The sequence below is a fragment of the Artibeus jamaicensis genome, unplaced genomic scaffold (assembly GCF_021234435.1).
Source record: "Artibeus jamaicensis isolate MK-2021 breed Jamaican fruit bat unplaced genomic scaffold, CSHL_Jam_final contig_465, whole genome shotgun sequence".
Lineage (NCBI taxonomy): Eukaryota > Metazoa > Chordata > Mammalia > Chiroptera > Phyllostomidae > Artibeus > Artibeus jamaicensis.
In genome coordinates, this window is record NW_026521843.1 from 4,197,135 (window position 1) to 4,224,955 (window position 27,821).

Sequence of the window (27,821 nt, forward strand, 5' to 3'; positions counted from 1 at the left end):
AATGTCATTCCACACAGGTGTGAGTATACCTGAAAGGGAAGTGAGTGGTTAGGAGTAAATCACTGCGCCAGAGGCACAGGCATTGGTGATTTTTTGATGGGTATTTTGAAGTTGTTCTCCAAACAAGTTACATCAATTTACCTTCCTGTTAGCAAGAGCTGGGGCCGTGAAAGTATGAGAAAGCAAATTTTCACTTCAAGGAACAGCAGTGTTCACTCTGTATTAATACATTTCTTTGACAAAAGCATTCTCATTCCTTTGGATAAAAAGAAGATACCCATCAAAATGCTACCAATTGCTAGAACAGTAAGTTATTTTGCTGATGCTATCAAAAGTTTTCCTAATCGCTTTGGCTGACAGTCTGACATGTCAGTATGCTCTTGTTTATGAATTTTGGGATCCATTACAATAACCTAAGTAAGTTATACATGTTCACAATGTAACGTACATGATACACTACATTCCTGGGTATTATTACATTCCTGAATATTGCTCTGAATAAACTCCCAAGAGGTGTTTGCAGAGAGGGAGAATGATGAGGTTAAATGTGATGGATGCCGATATCTACAGCAGTAATGTTTTTCTCCTTGCACTTCTTCAGTCCAGTGTGGTTCTGTCTAGTAAATGCCATTAGAGATTAGGAGGGTGGCCTTTAAATGTGGCCACACCACCGGCACAACAGTATTTCTGTGCACCGTTATTGGAACAGGGCGTCTTCTCAATCAAACTCGTGTGTGACTTTCATCTTTTCTGATTGGGGGGAACTGCAGTGCTAAACAATGAGGGTGTGACTATGCTGCTCCTCTGTTTTGAAAGAGCGTTCCATTGAAGCTGAGTTCTTACGTTCTAGTCTACTTGAATTCTTCAGGAGCGCAATTTAGTTTGTTTGCTCGTGTCTTGTTGATTGTTAAGCGCATTCTACTTATATTTTCACCTTCCATGAACTACCCCCAGGAGGTACACCTGTTCCACTAAACTCATTTGCCCCGGTGACTCTTGCCCTTGTTTATCTAATTTGATACCAGCCAAGATGACACTCTCAGGGCAGGTACAACACCAGCTATCATTTGCTGGCAGTGCCTAGACTCCCCACTAGGTGGAGCAGTTTTATTTAATACTTTAGAGAGTCCATTGAATCGAGCTTCTGAATTTTGGAGGGTCACACTATTCCTGGTAAAATGGGGGTGGAATGGAGTAGAGGAAGTGCAGTCAGATTTCAGTTTAAGGTTTCAGATGAAGAATTTCCAAATCTTTAGGCCACAGATTTACTATTGGTCAGGGTGGGGTTGAGCATCTCTGGTCTACACTGTGTGCAGAAATAAGACAGATCCTACTGTTGCGGTTGAATTGTGTTCCCCTTTCCAATTCCATGCATTGAAATCCTGATTCTCAGTACCTCAGAATGTGACCTTATTTGGAGTTGGGGTCTCAACAGAGATAATCCAACTAAAAGGAGGTCATTAAGTTGGCCTCTAGTCCAATGCAATTGGTGTCCTTATAAGAAGAGGAAATTGGGTCACAGTACCCTGGAGGGAAGGTGATATGAAGACAGCTACCTATGAGTCAAGGGAAGAGGCCTGGAGCAGATCCTTCCCTCACGGCCCACAGATGGAACCCATCCTGCTGACACTTGGACTTCAAGTTTCTGGTCTCCAGAACTCTGAGCAATAAATGTCCGTTGTTGTAGCCACTCAGTGTGTGGTATGCCATTGTGGCAGCCCGAGCAGGTGAATATCCCTCCCCATTCACACTTTGGGATGAGTTAAGCCAGCTGGGGTGGAGCATGTACACAGCCAGAGACACATTTTCCCCACGGGAAGTGATGATGAACACAAACTGGGTTATAGTTTAGAGATACGTTGTTGGAAGAAAACATGTTTTAAGTACTCTTCAGCCATTTAGAAGTCCCCCTTTCATAGAAACAAGTAATGTGCAGCTAACCAATGATTCTAAACAACTGGACATACACAAATAGGGCTTCTGAAGGCATTATCCCAGGCCACGCTGCTGCAGTTTAGTTGGGCAGTTGCAATGAGAATGTGACCTTCAGGGGATGATGCTGGTGTCATGGGAGGAGAGGATGTTGGCGCGTGTGTGGCTGGACAAGAAAAGATGCACACACATGAAAACGTGTGACAGCAGTTTGCATCTGGGTGCAGTCGTGTGAAAAATGTGTGTTGCAAAGAAATGGTAGGAAATATGGGTGCAAGGAGCGTGTGTGTGTGAAGGGGAGAAATGGTGTGACTGTGTATGGAGAGACTTGGTGTCTGTGGAAAGAATGTGAAAGATGAAAAGCCACATGGATGTTACAGCATGTGTGCTGTCTGGGTTTTAGGAAGCAAATGAGCGTGTAAGGAATGCATGTGCACACAAGTGAGGGGAATGTGTGTGAGGAGAAGTGTGTGGGTGTGGCTCTTTAGAATGACACAGGTCAAAGAGACAGATGCACCCAGGAGGCGTGTCTCATCGCCTCCTGATGCCACGCCTCCTCCCCAAGTGGGCTCGGGCTCATAGAGTGACAGCCCTTTGTGAGTTTCAGGTCAGTCACCACAGTTTTGTAGTTCGGTCCGGTTTTTGTCAGCATTTAAACTGGGCTGATTCTCCTCATTTAAGAAAATATCTTGAAATTACTTTTTCGAGTTTTAGTTCAAGTTCAATTAAGACATAAAATGGGTGGGTCAGTTTCAGCTCAGGAAAAACAAATCTGACTCATCGTATTTGTGTGTTGGTGTTTACATCAATGGCTAGAAGCAAAAGGGTGACTCATTAAGCCTGAAAACAATACACAGCTTTTTGTTGACTCTCATTTCTCGTCTAATTATTGTATTGGTAGGAGTCTGTTCATTTCTAAAATTTATTCTAGATTTTTAAAAATAGAATTAAATGGTTTTCCCAGAGTCATTACATTGAGTAACTAAGGTAAAGCTACTCTTCCTAAAGATTTTTCCCTACCAGTAACATTATTTTCACTTTGGTTCTTAGGTTGAGCCAAATTGTATTTTTTGTCTGTATTAAAAGTAACTTTAAGTGTTGGGTTTCAAGGGAAGAACTTACGTTTTGGAATGACTTTCTTCTACCAGAGGATGAACTAACCCTGCCCCAAATCTGCTCAGCTGCCTTTTCTTTTTTTCTCTTTTTTTACAAGTGGCCCAGGGGTTAATGAGTTTTACACTTTACAAGGTTATGTTTCATCTACGGCCATACCACCCTGAATGCGCCCAATCTCGTCTGATCTCGGAAGCTAAGCAGGGTCGGGCCTGGTTAGTACTTGGGTGGGAGACAAGGTTATGTTTCGAATCTTTATATCAGGACTTGTATAATAGAATAGTATTGATTTTGCCTCTTGGCCGGCAAAGACTAAAATATTTACTCCTGGGCCTTAAAAAAAAGTTTGCTGACCCATGTTCTGTAGAATTTTATAATTTTATAAGATGTAAGCTGTCAAAATGTAAGGGGCAAAAAGTAAGAATTTGTCGTATGGTGGTTACTGGTTTAGCCATGGCCATCACCTAGACCACTGAGCAAACCAGTTAATGTCGACGTTAATGGAGCTCAGCTCCTCTCTGCACGTTTTGCCCGAGTGGCTGAAAAATGGGCTGCACCCGAGAAATATCAGTGCAGTTTCAAGACTGTTCACTGCAGCCATGTGTATAGTCACGAGGAGCCGGGTCCCCTCAAATGTCCATCAGGAGCACGTGCATAAAAATCGTACCACGTCCACACAACTGGAACAGTATTGAGCAGTTAAAACGAACGAGGTGGAGCTACGTGTATGTTTAGATGGATCACACAATGGATCACACAATCATCGGGTTGAGCAAAACACCGTACACGACCCTTCGGAGGCAGAACATCGAGTTTGATAACACGCAGTAAGTCGCAAAGCAGGTGAAACGCTGCGTACCGCTTATGAACGCAGGCTTCTGTAGAGATGCTATAAAAACATGGATGCGATGTTTGGGAGGGACACCAGGACAGGCGGGGTGGGGAGGAAGGAACCGGGATCAGGGAGAGCTGTCCAGGGGCTGCGACCGACGGTTATTTCTTTCGCGAATATATATCTGAAGCAGCGTGGCAACAGGTTCCTGGGCACAGGGGGGCTCCTGACGCGACTCTCCCTGATGAGGTGAGTTTGAAACACATCGCAGGGAAGAACAGGGAGAGGATGGCGCTGCCAATCAGGGCAGGGGAGGTCTGCCGAGATCCGTTCCCCGCGTCCCTGGAGGACCCGAGGTGTGGGGGCGCTCGCGGCGGGCTACGCCCTCATTCATCCTTGTCTCTCCTTGTCTGCAAGGGCCCCGACTGTTAGGCCCAAGGCCACGCTGGGGGCCGTGAGAGCGAGTGGCCTGGCTCTAGCCCTGCGCTTCCCGCAGGTTCCTGAAATCATTGGTCTGTCTGTCGCTTAAAGAAAGAAAGGAATCTCGAGCTTTGCGCCCCCGGTCCCGTGCTCCAGCTGGGGGCGGCCTCTGCTCCAGTCCTCAGGGAGGTCTGCAAAGACTTAGTGTTTGAGGTTCGTTCCTTCGCTTCTTATGTTTCTTCTTCCTTCCTTCGTTCTTCTGATAAACGCCAGCTTCAGTAACGTTTGGCCCGGTTCCCTCCGCACGTGCCCATCATCCCAGAATCTTCCTCTTCCTCTGCTAAGCCTCAGGCAGACGCCCCTCTCCTGGACTCTGGTCCCCCCAGCCCCGCGTCCCTGGAGCCGGCCCTCTGCCGGGCTGGTGTGGTCGCGCGTGCCCTGCGGGACTCCCGCGGGGGCACCCAGCACGGCGGCTCTCAGCAGGGCTCCGCGGGGTCCCGGCCCGTGTTGTGGGGTCGGTGGTAGGCCTGGGCTCCGCTCCCGCTGCCCCACAGACCTGCTGTGGCCTTTCGTGGGACCTGGTGCCAAGTGGCAACACAATCTCTTCTCCGAAGGTTCTTCCAACTTCTGTCCAAACTTCCTCCCCGGCTAAGTCCCCTGTGGCCGGAGGGGCTCCCACTGGCGACCCTGCGGGAATGTCTGGGGGTTCGTGCCCCCGGGTCGAACGTGGCCGCCGGTGGGGGGAGGGATCCTTCGCACAGAGACTTAAGGAAACAACCCACCCTGAGTGCGGCGGCGCACCTCACCCGGTGCCCAGCACCTCGAGTGAGGAGTTGGGAATTTCACCGAGGTGGGCGCCCGGACAGTGCCCGAGGGCTGGCTACGGACCCCAAGTCTGACCTTGCGCCCCTAAGACCTGGGGCGCAAAGAGCCGGGGGCCGGGTGGGGTTACCGCGTCCTCCAAGGGGACGAGAGCGGGCCCGGGTCAAATTGGGGCGCCACCTCCCGAAGAGGGCGCGGGGGCTCGGCTCCTCCACGTCCCCCCTCCCCCCTCGCCCGCCGCCGCCGCCCGGTCCCAGCCGGGCGCCCGCAGCCAACACCCTGAACAGTCCGCAGTGCAAGTCCCGGGGCGGCCGGGCCCACCGCGTGCCCCTCCTCCGCGGCCGACCCGAAGACCCGGAGAGGTGGATTCAGGGGCGGCCGGTGTCAGGGGTCGGGTCCTCCGGGCGGGCTGCGCTCCGCTCCTCCGGGTTTGCCGAGCGCCCCCCGCGCCACCGAGCCCGAAAGCTGGGGCGTGCAGGCGGCTGGAGGCTGGGCTGGTGGTCCGACGGTGCCGGGCGCACGGGAGCGGGCGGCGTCGGCGCGAGGACAAAGGGCAGCGGGGCGCGAGGTAGGAGCGGCCTGCGGACCCGCTGGCGGGGCGGGGGGCGCGGGGCTGCTATGGGAGGGCTGGCGGGCGGCCGGCTCCAGAGCGGGGCGGGTGGGACCTCGCTCCTGCCCAGCCCGCGGGGCAGAGGAGCCGGAGCGCGGGGCGCGCGGGACGCGCGGGACGTGGGTACTTTCTGGGCCGGACCAGCAGGGGAGGCGCGGAAGTTTCAGGGTTCAGCCCTGAGGACACCTGGGGACCTGGGTGCTGCCGCCTCTTGTGTTTGTGTGTGTGTGGGGGGGCGGCGGGGAGAGGATGGGAGGGACACAGACGGAGACCGACAGCCTCGCTTGGCACAGGGGGAGCCGCGCTGGGAAGGTGAAAGCTAATGAAAACAACCGTGACGGTGATAATTACTATTTTGAGGGCGCATGTGTGTCCACGTCTGCGCGCACAGAAAAGTTGGAGCCCGAGGTGGCAGCTACATCTGGCACTTGGGACCCGGGAGAAAACGGGGCTTCTTCCAAGAACGACCAGGGGGCCGTCTCCGAGGGGTTCCCTGGTTCGGACAGGCTGCCATGGGGAGGTGGGGGCGTAGTCACTGGATCCCAGTTTTGGGTCTTGGGAACAAAGGCTGCTTTCCAGAAGTCCGAGAAAGGGGGGGCGGGGAGAGAGTGTGTGCGCGTGTGTGGCCGCCGGCGCCAGGGTGACCCGCCACTCCCGGAGAGGGTTGCCGGGCCACTTTGCTGTCACTCCTCCTTTGATCCCTGGTCAATGAGGACCAGCAGAAAAGAGGAACTACTTAATTTGTATGCTGACACCTTTAAGAAACTTTTATTATAAAGGTCAGTTACTTTGGAGCTTGAAAGGTTTTTTTTTTAAGCGTCTCTCTGTAAAACAAGAAATGTGTAAACTTAACCTGAGCAAAACCTTCTACCCGCAGTGGGCGGCGCGCTCCAATATCCGCGTTTCACACCGAGTGTCAGTCGTGGGGGGTGGGGTGGGTGGAGGTCTGGGCGGGTTCTGAGCGACCCCCTGTGTGAGTGTTGGGATAACATTTGGTTTGCAGCATCTTCAAGTATGGGGACGTTTCAAAGGCCACTGAGAATCCCACCTCTATCTTTTTAAACTATATTTTAAAACATTTTCATTCTGGAACGTAAAGCTCTTTTGAAGTATAGTTGGCTCTAACCGTCTTCTTAGAGTGGCTTAAATCTCGGGTCAGGTTTGAAGAGTTCTTGATAACCCATCCAGAGCCCCGTGTTTTGGGCTTTGCCAGAAAGGTTTGTTTTTAGGAAACAAAAACCAAATTTGAAATGTGAAACAACCACACGAAACACCGGTGAAGAGAGGCATCTACAAGTCTGTTCATGCCGCAGCCTGGTTCATCCAGAGTTTGGGACCGGAGACTGGTGTTTCCCTCCTGCAGCGCAGTGCCTTCTGCTGACCGACCCTCCCCGAGCTCGTGTTCTCTGTGGATTAAGGAGTGAGCTCGGGTTGGAGCCGAAATGCCACCCCAGTCTTTCTTGTTATTGCAGGTGGCTTAGATGATTTACTTGTAGCTTAAAATGGTTTCAGTCCGTGAAAATAGCCAGTCAGACCAATTTCTGTAATTTTTTTTTACTGGGTGGTTCGTTTGCAGCTACACTTTCAATATGGGAACTTTTGGCTTGTCTTTTTTAGGGGAGTTTATCATCTCCTAGGGCCTGTCTAAAGAATGCTGTGCTCCACGTGAAGCTGATCACACTTTCCTTTAGGAAGGAGCCGACTGCACTATGGCACTGGAGGGCTTCACTCTAGTATTACCACCTTCCCTGATGTCAGAAACTCCCCTTTAAAGAAAACCATGTCCACTTGGTGGATTCAGCATTTGAAATGCTTAGAGATTCCAGAGCGTTTAGAGGCAAGCCTCAAAGTGGAGCTCATAAAAGGTTAAAAACTCAGAATGAAAAGAAGATAGACTGTATTGATCTAAAAGAGATGGAGCAGACCCCTGTCCCCTGACCCATGCCCAGGTGTGGTCATCAGGATGGGGCGGGGCAGGACATTTAAACAGAGGCTGTGATGGGGACCCTTTCTGCACGGAGTGGGTACAGGGGGCTTGCTTTTTAAATAATCGTACCTATTTCTCTGTCTAGCATGCTTCGGTGGTTCCGCTCCAGACCTGGAGAGAAAGCTCCTACGGCATTTTGGGGGCAACTGACCACGAGGGCGGCTGAGAGCAGCTCATGGAGCCCTGGTCTGGCCCTCGCAGAGGGTCCCTGGTCCCTTCAAAAGATTGCAGGCAGTTAATCTTCTTGGCTCATACACTGCTTAGTGGGCGCTTCCGACTTTTTAGTTCAGTTTCTGGAAATGCAGATAAATTATAGTACTTTGAAGCTAATTGACATTTAAAACAAAAAAGAGATTAGGAAAGGCTATTGTAGAAGTAATACATGTCTGTGGCATAAAGCTTAAGAACATGCAGAAGAGTTGAAAAAAGAAACAAGAATAGCAGAAATCTGTAGTCCAGATGTAATTACTATCAACACTTTGGAGTACTTCTTCCTGGTATTAAAACTAAATTCTACATGCTTCTAAACATTGGTCAAAATTATGTATTATGTGAAGTATATTGTGTCACTTTGTATCTTCTTCATACAAAAGTTAGATTATGAATCTTATCTATCATTTTTTTAAAGATTTTATTTATTTATCTTTAGAGGGGAAGGGAAGGAGAGAGGGAGAGAAACATCAATGTGTGGTTGCCTCTCATACGTCCCCTGCTGGGAACTGGCCTGCAACCAGGCCTGTGCCCTGACTGGGAGTCAAACCACGGTTGTTTGGTTTGCAGGCCCGCGCTCAATGCACTGAGCTACACCAGCCAGGGCCCAAACAGAACATTGTATAATGAGCTTCTTTGTGGTCATCACACAGGCTCCACCCTCGTCAACGTTCTGTCTGTCCACACTGCAGCCCACTGGGGCTTCCCTGAAGTAAAGCCAAGGCATTATAGCATTTCGTACCCCCGTGTTTTGGACCGTGGCTTTCCCTGGGAAGCCCAGGAGGAGGCATGGCTTGGGGGGCTCAGCAGGAGGTGGGTTGGCCTGGAAGCTTACCTGACAGAATGCCTGACTGGTTCTGTCTGGGCCTCGAGAGGCTGGGTTCTGCTCTCCGGGCTCAGGTCGTCATCTGTCCGTTACCTGACAGGTTGGTCTAGGTAGGCTGTAGGCTCCCTTCTCACCTTGGTTCAAGCATTTACCTGTCATCCGGGCTGTAAGTCTTAACCAGTGTCAAACTTCCTCCCCTCTTGTGGAAGGACACGGACTGTGGGGTGCCTGTGGGTTATTTTTGGATGAGGAACCCGGACAAATAGGCCGTGTTCTTGACCCAGAGAGATTTCACCATTTGTCACAGCATGGACGGACCTAGAGAGTGTGAGGCGGAATGAAGTGAGCCCCACAGAGAAAGATGCCGTAGGATTTCACTTAGTGTGGAATCTGAAGAGCAAAACAAGCAAGCGGATAAAACAGAAACAGAGCCATAGACACGGAGAACAGACTGATGGTTGCAGAGGGCAGTGGGGTTCAGGGGCTAAAAACAAGGTCTGGGAGAGAAAGGATGAGATAAAATATTTCCGAATTGGGATCCGTGTAGGGAATTTTCATTTAAAAAATAAGGTTGCAAACTACTTCACATGACACACACCTTTGTGGTTACATGGTTGTTTGTTTGATGTTCTATCTGCCCCCTGTGCATGACCATCCTTACCCTAATCACCTCCTCCTTGACTCTGTGTCCAAATACAGCCACACTGGGCTTTAGGGGCTTCAACATTTGAATTTGGGGGACTCAGGTCCTCAGCCCCAGCACGCTGCAGAGATTCCCCCTGAGGTGGGCACACTCAGTTTTGAAACTTGCTGGTGGGGGGGGCTGGTTGGCAAGAGCATATGGGGGCTCCCAGCTTTCTGGTGGGGAACGTTGAGGAGGGGGGCTCTCCTCCCAGAGAGGAGACGGCGGCACATGTGTTGTCAGTGATCTTTCTGTGCCTGGCGTGGAGGCCGAGGCACACACACCCCCGTCCCCACCCAGGACAGTGCCCGGCGAGGTATTTTGTACGGGGGTTTGCTGGTTGGTAGTGGACAGTTTTGGACCAATAACCAACCACACATTGAAACCACCTTATGACGTGTAGATACTATCATTTCCATTTTATATGTCAGAAAACTGAAGTCCAGGGAAGTTCAAGGTCTTCTTGCTCGTCCTGGCTGGTGTGGCTCAGTGGATTGAGTGCCAGTCTGTGAACTAAAAGGTCCTCTTGCTCAAGGTCATCAACATTTGAATGCACTTCTGTCTGGTCACAAAGCTGTACAACTGTGAAGCCAAATCTTAGCATCAAAAAAGTTTGTGCCCATTGTTTTAACTTTCCCAAACTTTCCTTTGTTTCGAGTTAATGTCTATGTGGACTTCTCATTTGTCTACCATTCGGTCTCCCCCTCTTTTGACATTGAGAGCCATATCTCAGGGTAAGTGTTCTGCCTTTTCCTGTTCTGTGATCTTCCCCTGTTCGTTTCTTTCTGAGAGCCTCATTGCCTCTGAGGATGTTGTCAGGGCTCATTCTAAAAATCTTTGGGCCCTGATTTACTAAGACACACTTGTTGGGTTTGCCCAGAGAGTGAGGTGTTCGGAGTTGTGTAGTTCTGAGACCGCTGCCTCTGCCAGGCTGTGTCCAGGACGCCAGCTTGATTTTTACCTCCTTCTCATCACGGTCTTCTCCCTGGTTATTCTGGGTGGCCTACGGCATTCGTTAGAAAAGAGCAGAGGAGAGAGGGCCTCGGCTGAGCAGAAAGCCAGAACTGCCATAAATTCACATCTTTGAAATTAAAATTATTCTTCTCAACAGGTTTGTCCGAGAGCACATTCGGTCAGCTCGTCTGACCAGCACCCCCATACTGAATGCTCACTGCGTGCCGGGTGTGGCGGCGTGTGTGGTGAGGGACACCCGAGGGGTGAGCCGAGGCGGACCCTGTGCCCAAGGGCCCGTCTGTCACCTGTAGAGGTACACAGGACTGCTGCTGCCCTTGCTCACGGCTGCAGACACGACGGGCATTTAGAACAGGTAGCATTTGGGCCTGTGTGTCTGGGGACTTCGGGGACATGGACCTGACCAAGAAAAGGAGAGAGAAGAAATACAGTCACTGACTTTGTCCTAAGCTTGGGGACTTACAAATACCGCCTCATTTAATCCTTACTTGGGGGCAGAGGTAGAGTCCACAGTAAAGATGGGGCGGTGGGGGTGAAGAGGGGCCGATGCACATGCCCGGGGCCACGTAGACAGAAAATGGTGGGGAAGCCACGTTTGTCTGAGTCCAAAGTGGGAGAGCGGGCCGGGCAGAGCCAGGCCGAGAGGATGGGCCGACGGGATTGGTCTGGTCGGAGCGTGTCCCCAACATTCAAACCGCTTTTCCTGACTTCTCGTCACACAGACTCACGGGACTCGGGCCTTGTGAGATGCCTTCAGGGGTCTCTGGTGTGTGTGGTCCACGGATCAGTGGCATCAGCCTCACCTGGGACATTGTTAGCGCTGGAATCTGGGTGTCGGGGCCCTGGAAGCTGTACATTGTTAGCGCTGGAATCTGGGTGTCGGGGCCCTGGAAGCTGTACATTGTTAGCGCTGGAATCTGGGTGTCGGGGCCCTGGAAGCTGTACATTGTTAGCGCTGGAATCTGGGTGTCGGGGCCCTGGAAGCTGTACATTGTTAGTGCTGGAATCTGGGTGTCGGGGCCCTGGAAGCTGTACATTGTTAGCGCTGGAATCTGGGTGTCGGGGCCCTGGAAGCTGGACATTGTTAGCGCTGGAATCTGGGTGTCGGGGCCCTGGAAGCTGTACATTGTTAGCGCTGGAATCTGGGTGTCGGGGCCCTGGAAGCTGTACATTGTTAGTGCTGGAATCTGGGTGTCGGGGCCCTGGAAGCTGTACATTGTTAGCGCTGGAATCTGGGTGTCGGGGCCCTGGAAGCTGTGTTTTCAAAGCCTCCCAGTAAGTCCTCTACGGCCTGAAGGCTGCAAGGCCCTGCTCTGGAGCCGCCCTGGCAGGAGGCCACTGAAGGATCTTTGATCTAGAAACTGGGGGTTCGTTCCTGGCCAGCTGCTGACGTGGGGTGTTCTGACCCGGCCTGGCCTTCAGATGCTGACAGTCCTGCGTCTGTGAAGGAGGAGGTCCGAGTGGTCCAGCTAATGGGGGTGTGGTTAGGAGCCGATCGTCTAGGGTTCTGCAGACATGGGGTCAGGTCTGAACTCGACTGCACGCGGGCGAGCTACCCACCCCCCAGCTCGGCCTCCTCATCTGGGGTCAGTAGTAACAAGCAGGTCACGGTGTGGTGGCCAGAACGCGGGCGCTGCATGTCAGGTGCTCAGAATGCCGCCTCGTGTAGAAAGAGCCCACACCTGTTGTTCTGCTACTAACAGTGCGTTTCACCCTCACCTGCCCCCCCTCCCCCGCTGGCCTCAGAGGGCCTTCCCCTCTCAGGGGGCTCGGTTTTCACTCTTACCCGCCTCTTGCTGGGTTTCCATGGTGATTGTGCTGGGTCATTCTATGACCCCTTGGGAAAAGGGCCCCCCCATGTGACATCCAGTGGTCTGCCTGGGGAAGTGGGCCTGCTTCCCTCCACCCCTGTCTTTCTTTAGAGATGTCATTCATAAGCTGTGTTCTTTTCGCATCGAGACCGGGAAGCAGGCGGTGGTCTAGACAGCTGGCCCCTGCCATCCCTGAGCCCCTGCTTTGTGCCAGCACTTTGCAGGGTCCTGAAGCTTCGGAATGTGGGACTGCGATCCACTGGGGGTGACTTCTGTATACGGTGTGAAGGGTTGGGTCAAGGTTCACTTCTTTGCCTCTGGGCTTTCAGTTGTCCCAGCACTGGCTGTAGAAAAGGTCATCTGCCCTCCACCCAATTGCTTTTGCCTTGATTTCTTATAAGATTTTAAGAAGCAGTGCTTTTTATCATCACGTCATATATTGGGCCACAGAAGTGCCTGACGTGTGCACAGTAAACGTGAGCTGCTCGTAACTCAGGAGACCCATCGAGACCGTGTGAGGGACACTGTAGGTCAGCACTCGGTGGCCCTTAGGTGGGTGTGTGGGTTAGGCCTCCGGGAGTCTGGGGGGTGCTCGGCGGGGCTGGAGGCTGCGTTCCTGTGGAGTTTTACTGCCGCTCTAAGCTGGGCAGCCTTCCGTGCCAGGCACGGGTGGCGACACGGGGTGTCCAGGTCGATCTAGGGCCCACTGACCGCGGTCGGGTGCAGTTGACCTTGTGGCAGGCAAAGGCGTGACCTGGCTAGGCTGGCACTTTGTCTCCTGGTCGGCTCAGCCCCGCCTGACCTCTGACCGATTTCTGCCGTCAGCTCCTTGGAGAACTCCCACCCCACCCCCACCCCACCTCAGGGCTTCCAGCAGCCGGCTGTTTAAAACCTGTGCTTAGAATACACAGAAATCAAGCACAGTTTGTGCTTACATTAAAAAAAAATTTTCATTATCTTAAAATATCCCTTGGCACACAAACATGTTACTTAGGGAACAAAGTAGATAGCACAGTTAAACAAATGTATCTGGAACCCCTGTGCCCTGACAGAATCCCTGTGAACGCTTTGTCCTCACTTTAGCTGGGCCATGAAGACCCAGCGGTGGTTTGGAAAAAGGAAAAAGCAGTGTTGCCCCACTGGCTGCAGGTGGAGAGAAGTTCTGGCCCAGCCCAGCAGGCTGCAAAGGCGGCCTTTGCGTGGTCGCCGGGTCGGCCGGGCGTCAGCAGGGCCAAAAGGTGGGCACTGAAGGCCGGCCACGGCCAGAATGAGCTTTTATTTGCACTGCGCCTGCCTGGATGAGGGCCGAGGACGTCAAAGACGACACTGTTATCTGGCCCTGTCCTCTGCCCTGGCTGCTGCGGAAGGGTCTCCCCGGAGAGCAGAGCCCCCTGACGCTATTAATTCTGGGCAAGAGCGATCAATCACGTCCACATTAGCCATTGGCGTCAGTCGCCCTGTTTTGTTCTGGAGAACGTTTATTTATTTACCTACCTACTTAAAAGATTAAAATGCATTTTGTTTCCATAAAATGCATTTAAAACATTATATGTGCTGATTGCAGAAGATATAAAACACAGAAAAATGCAAAACAAAAGACTAATTCCTCCGCCTGGAAATAACCATCATGGCCGTTGGAGACGTTCTTCTTGTCCTTTCAGTGGACACGTGGACAGTGATACAAATTTTACAGAAACCACCATTACGCTGTCACAGTGTCCTCACGGGTGTGCCGGGAATCTGAATCTTCTACCACACCAGCGTTGATATCTGTAGAGTAGTCTGCCTTACATCCTTCTGACACAATTTTTTTTACAATATAAAATTGTTGCCTCTTTAAAAAGAGATTTTATTTTAGAGGTAGGGGGAGGAGAAAGAGAGGGAGAGAAATATGGATGCACGAGAGAGACATTGGTCAGCTGCCTCTCACACGTGCCTCAACCCGGCACCTGGCCTGAAACCCGGGCATGGGCCCTGACCAGGGATCGAACCAGTGACCTTTTTGGTTTGCTGGATGACACCCATCCCCACTGAGCCACACCAAGCAGGACCAGAGTCACTGTTTTTTAAGAAAATGAGAATGATATCGCTGCCTTTTCTGGGTAGTGAAGAATTCTCCTTGTAACAGCTAAAAACATTATAAATCAAATTACCCACTGTACTAACAGGAACTTTTCAAAAGGATTGTTAAAGTAACAGTGCTGCTCTGTGTTCAAATGGTTCCGCCGAGGCTCAGTTTTAATTTTGCTACAGTATTATTTTTGCAGACTAGCCACAAACACGACCAAATCTCTGTATCACATGGCATGAGGTGGGAGAAGGGTACGCACACATCACGATCCTGATCAATAATAGACAAAGCACCTGGAGACTGATCTTGTCCTCGAGGAAACCCAATAATGACAAATCAATAAGAGATCACGAATGAAGGAAGTGTTGGAACTCCTTGTAGACAGACGTCGGAAGGAGAGTGACGGTAAGGCCTGCTGTCATCACTGTTAAGTTGGGGACAACGACAATTTGTCGAAGGGTTGGCAAACCTTCGGCGGTGGGTGGGGTGCAGGGGTGCGGAGAGATGGAGCGATTTACTTGCAGCCCCACAATGACAAGCTACCGTAGGCCTCAAAGCCGTGGCGTTTGCTGATGGCAACACTCCCCGGGGAAAGAGCACTGGGTGTTAACAAGGCAGACACAGGCCCTCGAGGGCAGAGTGGGGAGGGACCGCCGCACTCCGCAGCTCTGCACACTGGTGACCCAGAGCACCCGGCCAGGTCCTGCCACTTTTCATGCCCAGTGGAGAGACACGACTGCTGCTTTTCCTGTCACTGTCCTGAATGACAGGCAGGGGGCCATTGTGGGAGGGGTACACGAGTGCAGGGGTGACAAGGAGCCCCTCTGGGTGGGTGGCAGTGTCACAGAGAGCTTCGTGGAGGAAGGTCACACTTGAAAGGGACACGGTATTGGCCCTTGTGAAGGGGAAGGCCGTTCCCGCAGGGGGGACCTCAGATTTGAAGGTCAACATGTTTTTCTAAAACAAAACCGTAGCGTAGCCGACTGTCCACTGGGCTCATGTTCCCCACAGCCAGGAGGTGGCTGGACTTGGTGACTATGGGGATGGTGTCTCAGGGCAGGGGTCGGGTCTCAAATGACAGATGGAGACAGAGCAGGTAGGATGGGGAGGGGACCAACCCTTCCGCCACCACCGCAGCTGTCTCCTCCAGCTGCTGGGCAAACACGCTGTTCCTCCTCCTAACAGAGATCCCAGACAGGACTGTATCCACCTTGTTTTACGGATGAGGTCATGAGAGTCCGGACGGTTAAGGAATGGGGTCAAAAGCGCAGAGCGTGTGCCACAGGGTCAAGTCCGGGGGATGCCTTGGCCTCACTCCGTAGGCACAGGCCCCGGCCTGCAGACATGGCTGTGTGCTCTGGCAGATGGTGTGGGGGGTGAGCTCTGGGGTTTGGAACCTTCAGGGCTGGAGATCCTCCCACAGCAGCGAGAGCCTTAAATGCAAAGTATCTGTGTCACTTCATGTGTTTTGCATGCACCAATAAACACTGCTGGTTTTGATACAAAATTACACAATAATTAATAACCAATTGAACCAGGGAGTTAAAAAATAACCCCCCTTTTCAATGTACTAGTCCTGCTGAGTAGGTAATATAACAAGCGTTGTTGCCTCACGAAGAGTCCATGGTAACAACAGTGAAACAATAGCACCAATAGCGATACAACTGACCCTCAGGAGACTGCCTGCTTGGTCTAGGCCCTAGGTCAGGTGCTTTTGATTTGATATCAGAAAACGACAGTGGACACGCATTGGCGTTTTGCTGTTTCAAAGTGCATGCCACACGCATTCCCTTGTCCAGAAACATTGCAGCAATATCCACGTCACATGGAAATGAAATAACGGTTCCTGGGCATCCCAAGGTTGGCGGTCCGGTCCGTTTCTGCTGACGGTCGTTCACGTGTGGCTGCGGTTGGCGTGTTTGTTGGGGTCGGGACCCATACAAAGTGTGTGTGTTGCGTTTCGTTGCTGAGTTTCTTATGGCCTTTGGATCTACAACAGTTTTTTTCCCCTGTCATTTGTTTGTTGAAAACACCAGGTCTTTGGTCTCTCGTAATTGCCTGCCTTCCGAAGTCAGTTGGTAGCACCACGGGGCTGCCGTTTGACTTGTCCCCTCTGTCCCTGTGTATCAGGAAGCTGGTGTGTGTCAGTAGGGCAGGGGCCTGATCAGATTCAGGTTCAGTATTTGGCCAGAGCTGGCACCAGGAGGGGACACCGTGTCTAGTTGGGCCCCTTAGGATCAGCCAGTGGTTGGGTCAGGGCTTGTCAGCATCACCCACTTATTTAAAAATCCCCCATGAGCCTTTCAGTACTGGGTTTGGCCACAGCTGACCATCACTGCCAAGATCACCGCCAAGATCCCTGATTCCTTAGGTGTCAGAACATGATGATATTCGAACACTTAATGTCCTATTTCTTTGCTGGACTTCTTGATGAAGCACCTCTCATCAACAACCGCTGGGTGACCGTGACGGGCAGCTTGTGCAGGGAGGGCGGGCGAGGTGCGGGCCCTTTCCCTAACCCTCCCGTTTTCAGAACCATGAGTCGCTGCTTCCCTGGCATCCTCCAGAGCTGACCGATGAGTGTGTTTTTGTTTTTTTTAACACACATATGAACTTTTCATATATTCGGGTGCTTCAGTGACGCAGTTTTTGTTTTTGGTTCGGTGCTCAAAGGCCCCACCTTTGGCCCTTCCAGTTGGCTCCTGCAGGCCAGGCGTGGCCGGACCCTGGCTCGGGGTGGGCGGCTCCCCTCCTACCCACAGCCTCTTCGTTAACAATGCTCTTCCCCCGTGAATGGCCTTGGGAGCCAGACTGTGATGGGAGGGCAGCCGGAGGTCATGCTCTCCTCTTTCCATCACATGTTTTCCCAGGGGTCACAGCTCCTTCAGTGTTCCATTATCACTCCCATGTGAGCAGAGGGTCAGAGAAGTTACATTTTCCCCCAGACGACATGGCCAGTCGAAGCAGAACTGGGGAATCTGAGCCAGGCACGTGGGCTCCACACCCCGAGAACCGATGAGCAAAAACAGCTGGAGGGAAAAGCTTGCACAGAGGCCCGGAGATGAGACAGGAGTGTGAACTTGAGGCCAGGTTGGCTAGGACCAGGGTAAACTAGGGCTGGAGTGTAGAAGGCCGGATGCACTAGGTCTTGGACGCCTCCCTGCAGAGGACTCACGGGAAACCTGGAGGCAACCTGACTGGGGTGAGGGGGGCTGGCGGCGTCACCCAGGCGAGGGCTGCCTTTGCTCCTTACGCCCTCTGCCGCCCTTGACCTGTCTGCCCCCTTCTGCATGGAGACGGAGGTTCTGGAGAGCAGGTACTGTTCCTCATTCAACAGCAGGCCTGCATCTGGCTCAAAACAGACACCACGCACAGACGCACCGAGTTTCTTAGGTGGGTCTTCTCAGCTGTGAGCTTCGGTAACAGGTCCCACGCCTTAGGGGTGTTGTTTGTAATGCACCTGAGATTCCTGGCCCGGCCCAGGGTCCATGGTGCGGACCGCCGCCCGCGTGGCCCAGTATCACTGCCACGAGACCGTTTCCCTGCCCTTCCTGTTCCCAGGGAAAAAAATCCTGGCTCAGTCTGCCTCGCTTTCTGTAACCAGCTGATGTCTCCCCTGCAGCTGGTGTGATTTCCACAGCACCAGGCAGTGGGGTCACGCTCGGAAAACAGTGCTGCAAATGGGTGTTGTTGTTTTAAATCGAGGCGAAATTTACATAATATAAAATCAACCATTTTAAAGGTGAAAATTTAGCGGCATTTAGCACATCCACAACGTTGTGCCGAAGCTGTCCTTAAATTCTTTTATTTTCGGTTTGAAAGGTGTGGGAGGGGCACAAGTACTCACCTTCCATGGATGAGAATTGAGAAGTAGCAACTACCTACTTTGTAGCCATTCTCTCTCCTCTGTTGTTCCACCAGAGGTGGCTGATTACAGGCTACTTTGCCACCCACTGAGTCGAAGAACCTTCCAGGTTACAGGATTTGGGCCCCCCCCCAACCCCGCCCAGGCCTGCTGCCTCGCTGGCTCCTGCGAAAGACCCATTTCTGGGAACCAGCATTTCGTTTTGTGAACCTTGAAGGAATTACCATTTTTATGGGGCTGACGTAGAAAATTTTTAAAAACCAGAGGAGCAGCTCTTTTCCTGTAGATAAAAATCAACCACTCACCATACTGACTGAGGTCTTACTGTCTGCTGTGCCCTGTGCACTCAGTGATGCCCTAAACAGATGTGACTTCTGCCCGGGTCCTCTTGGCAACATTGAGGCAAAGGGGAATTTGCATGTTTCCTAAAGCTTTGGGGAAAAAATTAAACATGAGCTTCTCGGGCTGCTGAGAAGCACCCAGTTGGGGTGAAAGACACTGTGGGGGAGGAGGCGGTACTGGGACTGCCGTGGCCGTCCCATCGGCTGTCCCAGGAGCCAGGCGCCTCTTTCTCCACGTGACGGCTGCGGTCAGGCCTCTCACCTCGCAAGGCTGTGCGAAGGCCCCTGAGAAGCCACCCTGTGCCTGGTGCGTGCCAGGTGCTCCACGCAGGCTCTGAAGGGTCCCCTTGAGGGAAGAGTGGGCTAAATGCCTCTTCCCGACAGCTCAGGAGGCGGTCGACTGGCTAGTTTCGGGTTTTACTTCAGTGAATGTGGTTTATGACTTCTAGACAAAGACAGTCCGGTCCCAGTGACCCTCCTCCAGGGGCTGGAGTGGTTTGGGTGAGGGGACCCAGGGACGGCGGGGAGATGGTTTTGGGGTCTCTCACCACCTTCTGCCCGGGGGTGGGTGGGGAGAATCTGATGACGTCAGAGCTTCTCTCTTCTTGAGCTTAAATGAGACGTGTGTAAAAATAGCAGACTCAACTGAATCTGATCGCCTACCTGTTTGTTATTTATAAGTAGAGACTGTGTAAGTGGGCAAAGCTCTGCAGATTAATCAAATCTGTTCTCTTTACTTTCCCAAGGAGGACGTGTTTTCACCTATCCTGGGCTCTGTTAGGGACCTGTGGCTCATCTACACTTCAGAGGGAGAGGGGCTATCTCTAACTCGGCCCCAGGGTGGGAAGGGTAAGCCCTCTGTCTTATCCTTGGTTGGGAGGGGTTCAGTCCGAGGCTGAAGGACAGGTTCCCCGGGAAGGCAGTTTTAAGCAGCTTGGTCATTGTAATTGATTCATTGAAGATCATTGTAATTAATTTGCTCACCATCCTTCCAATGAATTGGATACTCTGAGTCTCTAGCACAGTACAGAGTTCGTAGGGAAACTCTTTGTCATCCTTCCACACCCATTTCTTTCAGGAAGCCTTCCCTGATTGCCTTTAGCTGATAGAATTTGCTCCATTTTTCTGCACTGCTATAACCCAGGGTTGGAATTTTATTCTGACCCCCCAGAAATTAAACTGACAGAATCCTCCCATTTCCTGATCATTCTAGTTCATGGAGCGTTCTGGTCTAGCTTTAAAGACACAAGAACAGTGGCTTCCTTAGAAGAATTCACACCTACTCAGTACCCAGTGTTGATGAAGTGCTTTCTCCTGGCCTGGCCTTTCTTGATACTGAGAGTGACATGTTGACTGGGAGCCCTGGCTCGGCGTGTCCAGCCGTACTCACAAGGGCTCCAGTGGGACGGGTGGCGGCTGCATCCTTTCTGGTTTCATTCAGCTGATATTTCCTGAACGGTAGTCAGTCCAGACGCTGAACTGGACTCAGGGGCCCCACGGCGGTCAGCTCCTGGTGGCTGCCAGAGCTCGGGCCACAGGGGGGTGGCGAGATCCCCTGCTCACGCCCACGGAAGAGGAGCTGGATCCGTGGGGAAGGGTGGGGATGGGTGGAGAAAGGAGAGTTTTTGACTGGGAGCCTGGCCCAGACGCTGGGGAGGTGGATTCTTACAACCGAAGGTGATGGGAAAGTGTCCCCAAACCCCAGGGGGCGGGAGGTCATCAGTCACTGGAGAGGGCCAGGTGTCGGCGAGCTGCAGACAGTGTGCGACTTGGTCCCCAGGCAGTTCTCAGGCAGCCCTTCCACAGTCCTCTGGCGTGGGCGTTACGTGTTATCATTTTACAGATGGGAAACCCAGGGATTAGGGAAGATCGGTTGTTTTTCCAAGTTAGCTGCTGTGTTGTTGAACTTGAAATTTGCCACACCCCTTTGCTAGCAGGCAAGGCCACCTCACCTCCGTATTTCTGTGATCGAAGGGCCAAGCGTTGGGTGTTCAGACTCGAGTGCGGTTTCCCGGCTGCGGGGGAGGGGTGGCCCACAGCACTGCTCCTTAAGGAAAGGGGGAGGGGTGCCGACTGCAGAGGCCCCCTGGGGGAGGACCTAAAATGAACTCTGGAGGGTTCACTGGGCTAAAGGGGAGCCACTGAAGGTGTGGGAGGCCTCCTGCTGAGCCCGGTGGCCCAGGGACACCTGAGAATCTTCCTGACTTACTGGGTCCACCCTCTCGCTGTGCTGAGACCAGTGCTGCCTCCCCTTTGTCGCGGTGCTTACCGTGTGCCGAGTCAGCGACGTGGCATTTCGCCCCGGAGACTCGGGGGTCCTCCGAAGTGGAGAGCAGCTGCCCTCCATCCCCGTGCCCCCAGGGCCCAGCACTGCGCTCGGCACAGGGTAGGCGCCTAAGGGATGTTTGTTGAATTCACCCATCTACCTGCCCGACCACCTGCCAATCCATCTGTCCATCCACCATCCACCCTTCCTTCCACTGATCTGTCCAACCATCCCTTTGTCCACCGTCCACCAGTCCACCCATCTGCCTGTCTATCCCCTCACCCAACCCTTCTTCCATCCATTTATCTACCATCCATCCACCTGTTTATGCACCCACCCACCCACACATCACCCACCCACCCACCCACACATCTGTCCATCTACCCACACATCCGTCCACCCACCCATCCACCCACCCCCTCCCCACAGCCATCCTTCTCTCCACTCTCTCGCTCCGCCCTCCATCAGCTGCTCTCCAGACAGTGCCGTACACCTGGCATTAAGGCCAGTGCTGAGGTCACAGAGATTGAGTCGGATATGGACCAGGGTCTCAAAGAGCTCGGAGTCTAGGAGCAGGGAGAGGAAATTGTGGTAAATAGAAAGAAAATGACAAGACGAGGATGTTAATGTCCCCAAGCCTGTGACTCCCCAGGAAGATGTCAGTTGTCTCCTTTACCACTAACGAAGTGGACTCAAACGAGGAGACCTCTGCCGGCACCGCCTCCCTTGCGTCTCGGCCCCTCCCAGGTCCCCTGCACCATCTGGCCCCTTCCTCTGCGGGAAGTCCTTTGAGACGGGAAGCTCTCCATAGGAGCTGCGTGCGGAGGGCAGGGCAGGGGGCACTGACCTGGTGGCTTCGAGGTGGCCACATCACCGTCCCCTCTGGGGTCTCCCCAGGAGGAATGCTGCCAAAAAGGGCAGAGCAGATGTTCTCCGGGCAGGGCGGTCATTCATCAGCCCCTCCTCCAGGAGCGGGAGGTGACGGACGGCACATTTATCTGAGAGCAGAGGCTAATTCCTCTGGCATTATTCTCAGTTCAGCCCGCTGGCGTTTTGGGACACACGTCAGACCCCTGAGGGGTGGCGTTCATTCATTCCCCTTCTCCAGTCTTTGCGACAGAGAGGCCCATGTGGAGGTGCTGAGGGGGTGACTTAGCCAGGAGAGACAGTCCGGTGGGCAAACCCGAATTTTGGGCCTTGAAAGCGGAAATGTGCAGGCGGCCCATCTTGCAGGACATGGTAGATTTCATGTGAGTGGATATAAAAGTGACCTTGGGACAGCAAGGGCCCTTTCGTTGTACGGACTTCCAGCATGTGTTCTCGTCCCTGCCTCAGAGTCTGCTCTCTCTGAAAGACTGTAGTCTGTGAATAAAAACGTATGCATTGATTCTTTTTTCTGGGATAGCTGATGACGGCCCTTGTTCAGTGGGCAAGCGACAGCTTCAACACTTCTTTGTTTGGTTTACACGTGTTTTTTCCACTTGCTTCTCGTTTGTCCAGAAGGTTACTGGTCACTGTTCTCCAAAACTCTTCTAAAGTGTCTGTTGCAGCATTTCACCGGAAACTCTCAGGCATGTGGAAAACACGCCATTTTAGATGAATGTCCTCGACATCCCCCTTTGGGGACTTGCTTCCCGGCACCGATCCTGGAGCAGGTGTGCCGTCACGGGGCGGGGGCAGGCACACCTCCGGATCTCCGATCATTCTCTGTGCCACCAGCCTCTGTCTGTAAAAAACGTGACCCCGACAGCCACCTTACCCCCTCAGGTACTGAGGACGGAAGGGCTTGGTTTGTTTATTTATTTTTTGTTATTATCCCCCCAGTCCACATTGGCTTCTTGCCCCTCTAGTCATGGTCCAGGGGCCCCTTCCCACGCGCTCATCTTGTTCTGTGCGTCTGTCCGATTCGGGCACAGGTGCGTCTTTGGCGCTAATGGGCTAATACAGTTCAGGTTCTGTGATGTCACAGGTCTCGGAGAGTTTTCCTAAGAGTGGCTGGCTCCCCCCGCCTCTCACCTATGGGCGTTTTACCAGAGAACGTGATTCAGTGACGTTTCTCTGGAGTGGAGGAGCCGTCATTCTACCACAGTGGGACACGGGGCCTCGTCACTCAGGAGCCCCACTCTGTGCCCTGTCATGGAGGTGGGGGAACCACTTGGGGAGGAGCCGGGGGCTGCTGTCCACATGGGTGTCCTAGGTCAGGGCCACATTCGGGTGGGCAGTTATGACCTAGAAAGCACTGAGCGTTGAAAAGGAATGCATTTAAGAACGTTGGCACAGGAGGAGGGCCACGGTCCTTTAAAGGCCCGCTTGGATTGTCCAGATGGTACCACAGGGTTTTCCTTCCGTCTCGGTAGAAAAAGTTGCTGCGCTTTCCGGGGCTTCTCACCCTGAGACGGTGGTGCAGGGGCTCGGGGTCAGGGCAGCATCACCGGACAGGACAAGGGCTTCTCTCCGGGCTTCTGGGGGGGGCGCTGTGGTGTCAGGGAGGGAGGGGCAGGCGTTACAGCCCCGCCAAGGCCACAACCCGCCAAGACAACTTGCTCTGGACTCTGGTGACATTTTGGTGGCGATCTGAATGGGACTTAGGCAACTCAGCCGTGTCTGTGAAGTTAATAGAATGAAATGAGGGGGAAAGTCTATGAAATGAATATAAATGTGACTTTTTTTATCCTCACCCTAGAACATTTTTTCATTGCTTTTAGAGACACAGGAAGGGGTGGCGGGAGAGGAGATGTAACAGAAACATCAGCCGGTTGCCTCTCGTAGGGTCTTGGACAGGGGACTGAACCTGCACCCTAGGTATGTGCCCTGACCAGGAATCGAACCCACAGCCTTTCAGTGTATGGGACAATGTTCCAACTAACTGAGCCACCGCGACCAGGGCTAAATGTGAATTTTTAAATGGGAAATACCCTGCCAAGTCACCTTTCTCATTGAAAGATCTCTTCCACAAAGTCTCCAGTGGAAGGCACCTACTGTTCATTTTCCATTTTAATCAGACCAGTAGTTTAATACGATGTGGAATAGTGCAGACAGATACAGTGACCTATACCACTGGTAATAATGGCCACTTAGGTGTTACCATTTGTTGCCTTATTACAGGGAGACATTTTGAACGTGGGAAGGGACTATTTTTGAAGGTCGTCACCAAGCCTGTAGGAGGTTGGAAAGCCCCGCCAGGTAACTCCGACCGTCCCTTCCACGTTTTATTCTAATTACTCGTTTAATCGCTGAGCCTTGTCCCTGCCACGACTGAAATTTTGTGAGGACGGGAACTGTATTTATCTTGTTCACCATTTAAAAAAATTAAACAGTAACCTAAATACTTCTTTTAAACAAAAAGATTTATTTACTTTTAGAGGGAAGGGAAGAAAGGGAGAAAGAGAGGGAGAGAAACCTCAATGTGTGGTTGCCTCTCACACACCCCTAGCTGGGAACCTGGCCCAAAACCCAGACATGTGCCCTGACTGGGAATCGAACCTGAGACCCTTTGGTTTGAAGGCCAGCACTCAATCCACAGAGCCACACCTGCCAGGGCTCGCTTAATTACTTCTTTTTTTTTTAAAGATTTTATTTATTCATCTTTGGAGGGGGAAGGAAAGGAGAGGGAGAGAAACATCAATGTATGGTTGCCTCTTGTGCATCTCCTGCTGGGAACTGGCCTGCAACCCAGGCCTGTGCCCTGACTGGGAATCAAACCACGGTTATTTGGTTCGCAGGCCTGTGCTCAATCCACTGGGCTACACCAGCCAGGGCTCACTTGATTACTTCTTCTATGCCAAGTCCTGTTTCAAGCTCTTTTTAAACCTTATTCCACCCTCACAACGACCCTTTGAGACAGCGCATGAGTTTTCCGTTGCTGTCGTAACAGGTCACCTCGAATGTCGTCCTCACACACGCAGGGGCTGTTCTCTTCCAGTTCTGGAGGTCCGAGGTGCGGCGTTGGCCTCCTTGGGCTGAACCCGAGGCGTCAGCAGGGCGGTCGTCTTTCCTGGCAGCTCCGGGCGGAACCCGTTTCCTTGCCCAGTGGGGCTGTTGGCCTAGCTCTGTGCAGGCTGCCCACTGAGGGCCATTCCCATTTCCGGAAGCTGCTTCGTTTCCTGGCTCCTCCCTTCCTCCACCGCCAAAGGCAGCAACTATTGGTCAACTCCTTCTCACACGGGGAATCTCTCCTCCTCCTTCCCCTCCCCATCTCCTGCCTCCTCCACCTCTCCTGTCTTATCTTGCTCTCTGACTAGAGAGACAGGTTCCCTTTAAGGACACAGGTGACTAGATGGCACCCACCTGATAATCCAGGATTATCTCCCGATCTCAAAGTCTATAACGTTAATCTCATCTGAAAAGTCCCATGGTTGTGGAGGTAAGATTCCCGGGGTCCAGGGGGTGGGTGTGGGTGGAGGGGGTGTTATCCCGCCTGCCACAGGCGGGCACTATTATAATCTTTGTCTGACAGATGAGGAGACTGAAATGCAGAGAGATTAAGTACCTTTCTCCAGGCCGCACAGTTATCGGGTGGGGGAGGGTCTGTCACCTCCTCGTCCCTTCAGCACCCACGCTGAGTGCTGGGTCCATAGTGGAGACCCGACACTGACCCATTGAGGGACCAAGTCACGCTGGACTCTTCGTAGGAGAGAACTGATCAGCACTGAAGGTGAAGAAGAGTTGGGAACCTGGGGAGTCCCTACGGCTGTGAGCGAGAAAGCCCTGTGTGTCCTACGCAGACATCTCTCTGCCTTTGCCAATTTACCTTGATTTGAAACGCTCCCTTGCTGTAAACTCAACTATTCCCCTTCCGATCATCCCGGGTCCCTTCACCCAGTCAGGTTCCTCCTTAAAATACTGAGGGCACACAGCCTCTATTTTCATCGTCTTCCTGGAACTGTCCTTTTTCAACACTGATGTTAACCCGTGAACAAGTCTACTGGCCGATTGGTTGGAAACTGTTATAAGAAGCAGATGACACAGACCACTTCTCGTTTGCCACTTTGGCCGTCCGTCTAAGTTTCCCGTGTCACATGACTATGAAGACAATTGCTGTTTGGCCCTGGGACGCTTCCAGGATGTATTGAGTGGAACCTTCGCACACGTGGAGGCTTCTGGAAGGGAAGGTGTGCCTTCCTTGGGCACAGGAAGTGGGCATCTTGTCCTTGACCCAGAGATATGCAGAGATCTTGCTACCCTTGGGCCCTAAGGGACACTCCTTTGCATAGATGTTTGGCAGGAGTGTCCCAGGCAGGATTCCCAAAGTCCTGACTCAGACTCCAACCAGAAAGACCAGAGGGCCTGGGGGCAGCCCTGGTAGTTTCAGTCTCTGGTCAGTGTCCTTCCTGCTTCTTATTCCAGACGACTCTCCGGGAGCATCGCCGCTCTGACCGGCCACAGGAGGTCCTACCTGCTGCCTTGCCCCTGGCAGGCTGGGCTAGGCAGCCTCTGCGTCCCACGGTCTGGGGTCTCAGTCGCCGCTGTCTTGCCCACCTAGTTTGGTTCAAAGTGCCTGGCACAGAGAGGAGGCTCTCTGGGTGCAGACTTGGGCAGTCTTTTCTTGGGGTTCACAGAGGCTCAGCCCAAGAACTCTCTACTCAGAGAAAAGGATAACAATTTAGTGTGTTTGAAGACCACCCCCTCCCAGATAACATTGCATTTAAATTTGCCGGCCGTAATTTGTATTCCTAGTAAATAAATGCCCAAATATATAAAGTTCACCCTTTTCTCCTTCCTCTCAGGAGAAGGTGTTCATGGCGGACCTTTTGGGCGTTATCGATAAGTCTTGGTGAGGACTCACAAAAGGAAAGGGTGTGTTGGCGGGTCGGTGTGGGTGGGCGTGTAAGGCCAGACCAGACCAGCCAGGACCAGAGGCAGGTCTCACAGCTCAACGGCTTGAGCAGCACCAGCCAGAGGTCACAGCCAGGAGGCCGGGTGGCGGGACAGGCAGAGGGGAAGGTCTGACACTGGGGGACAAAGCCACAGTAGGACTGAGAGGGAGGTGGCTCTGACAGGGAGCTCTTGCCCGGCCCAGTAGCCAGAGGTCTGGGGTGAGCAGATGCCCTCTTGCCCATCTCCTCAGGCCAGCGTCCGGTGTCCAAGAAGACACTGTCCAGTAGACTGGACGAGAAGAAAGATGGAATGGTGCCAGACTCGGGATTGTGCGAGATTTGTGTTCGGATCTCACGTCCGCTTCTTACTAGTTGTGTCCCCGGGCCCTGCACTTCCTCTCCTGCCGAGCCCACGGGACTGCGTGAGGATGAAGTGAAGAGACGTGCAGAGTGGCCGGCAGAGGCGGCCTCTGGGGGTGTTCCTGTGCCATCCTTCCCTGGGGGACAGAAAGTGCTCTGCAGGGTTACAAAACAGCGCTTGGGGATTTTTGCTCCTGCCTCCCAGTGTTCCGTGTCCTGTCTGAACATCGTCTTCTCCCCAGAAGGTCAGCATGACCTCGTTGTCTGGGACAGATTTGGCCTGGGTTTGTTTGGTGTTATCATCACTTTTCATACTGTGCTTTCCAAAGCACATCACTCATCTTGGCCCTGGCGGAGCCGGCGCTGGCCTCTGTGCAGCGCAGGGCAAACAGCTCTGTCCACCCTTCCTTACCCCTGCCCGACGGAACCCCGCTTTCGTTCAGCAGGGCCAAGTGCCAGCCTAAAATCTCAACCTCCTGGGCCCCTGGGGAGTGTGGGTGGCCGTCAGACCAGGCTCTGGCCAGCGTCTCATAGGCACTGAAATCATTTGGGTGGGACTCCTAGGAGAATAACTGCCCAATGACACATGGCCCCTGTGAAGGGCCATGCTCCTTTGCCTTTGGCCTTTCTCCTCTCTTCCAGTCTGGGATATGGACCACGCTTGCCACCTTCCAAGGCAGAAGGAGCTTTGGTCTTGGATGTCAAGGTCAAGAGGCCTCCCTGGCTCTGGACTCCTCCCTGCAGGCCTGTTACATCAGAAGAATGAGTCCCAATGGGGTGGGACCACCGGTTGGGCTTCTGTAACAGGCAAACAAATACAACTGGATGTGTGGGGTGCTTTCCTGAGCTCACATCCACACGACTCCATCCATTAAATGTGTTAAT

General features: G+C 52.7%; 1 protein-coding gene across 2 annotated transcripts in view; it reads left to right on the plus strand.

The window, feature by feature from the left end:
- The first annotated feature begins 5,113 nt into the window (after window positions 1-5,113).
- GREB1 (growth regulating estrogen receptor binding 1) overlaps window positions 5,114-27,821 on the plus strand; it is a 93,322-nt gene continuing 70,614 nt past the window's right edge. The window contains exon 1 of one of the 2 annotated variants that reach the window (XM_053667131.1): window positions 5,114-5,147. The gene's annotated coding sequence lies outside the window, so the exon portion shown is untranslated. Of the gene's footprint in view, window positions 5,148-5,533; window positions 5,688-27,821 lie in introns of those variants that run through there. The other variant, XM_053667129.1, reaches the window with a different exon arrangement.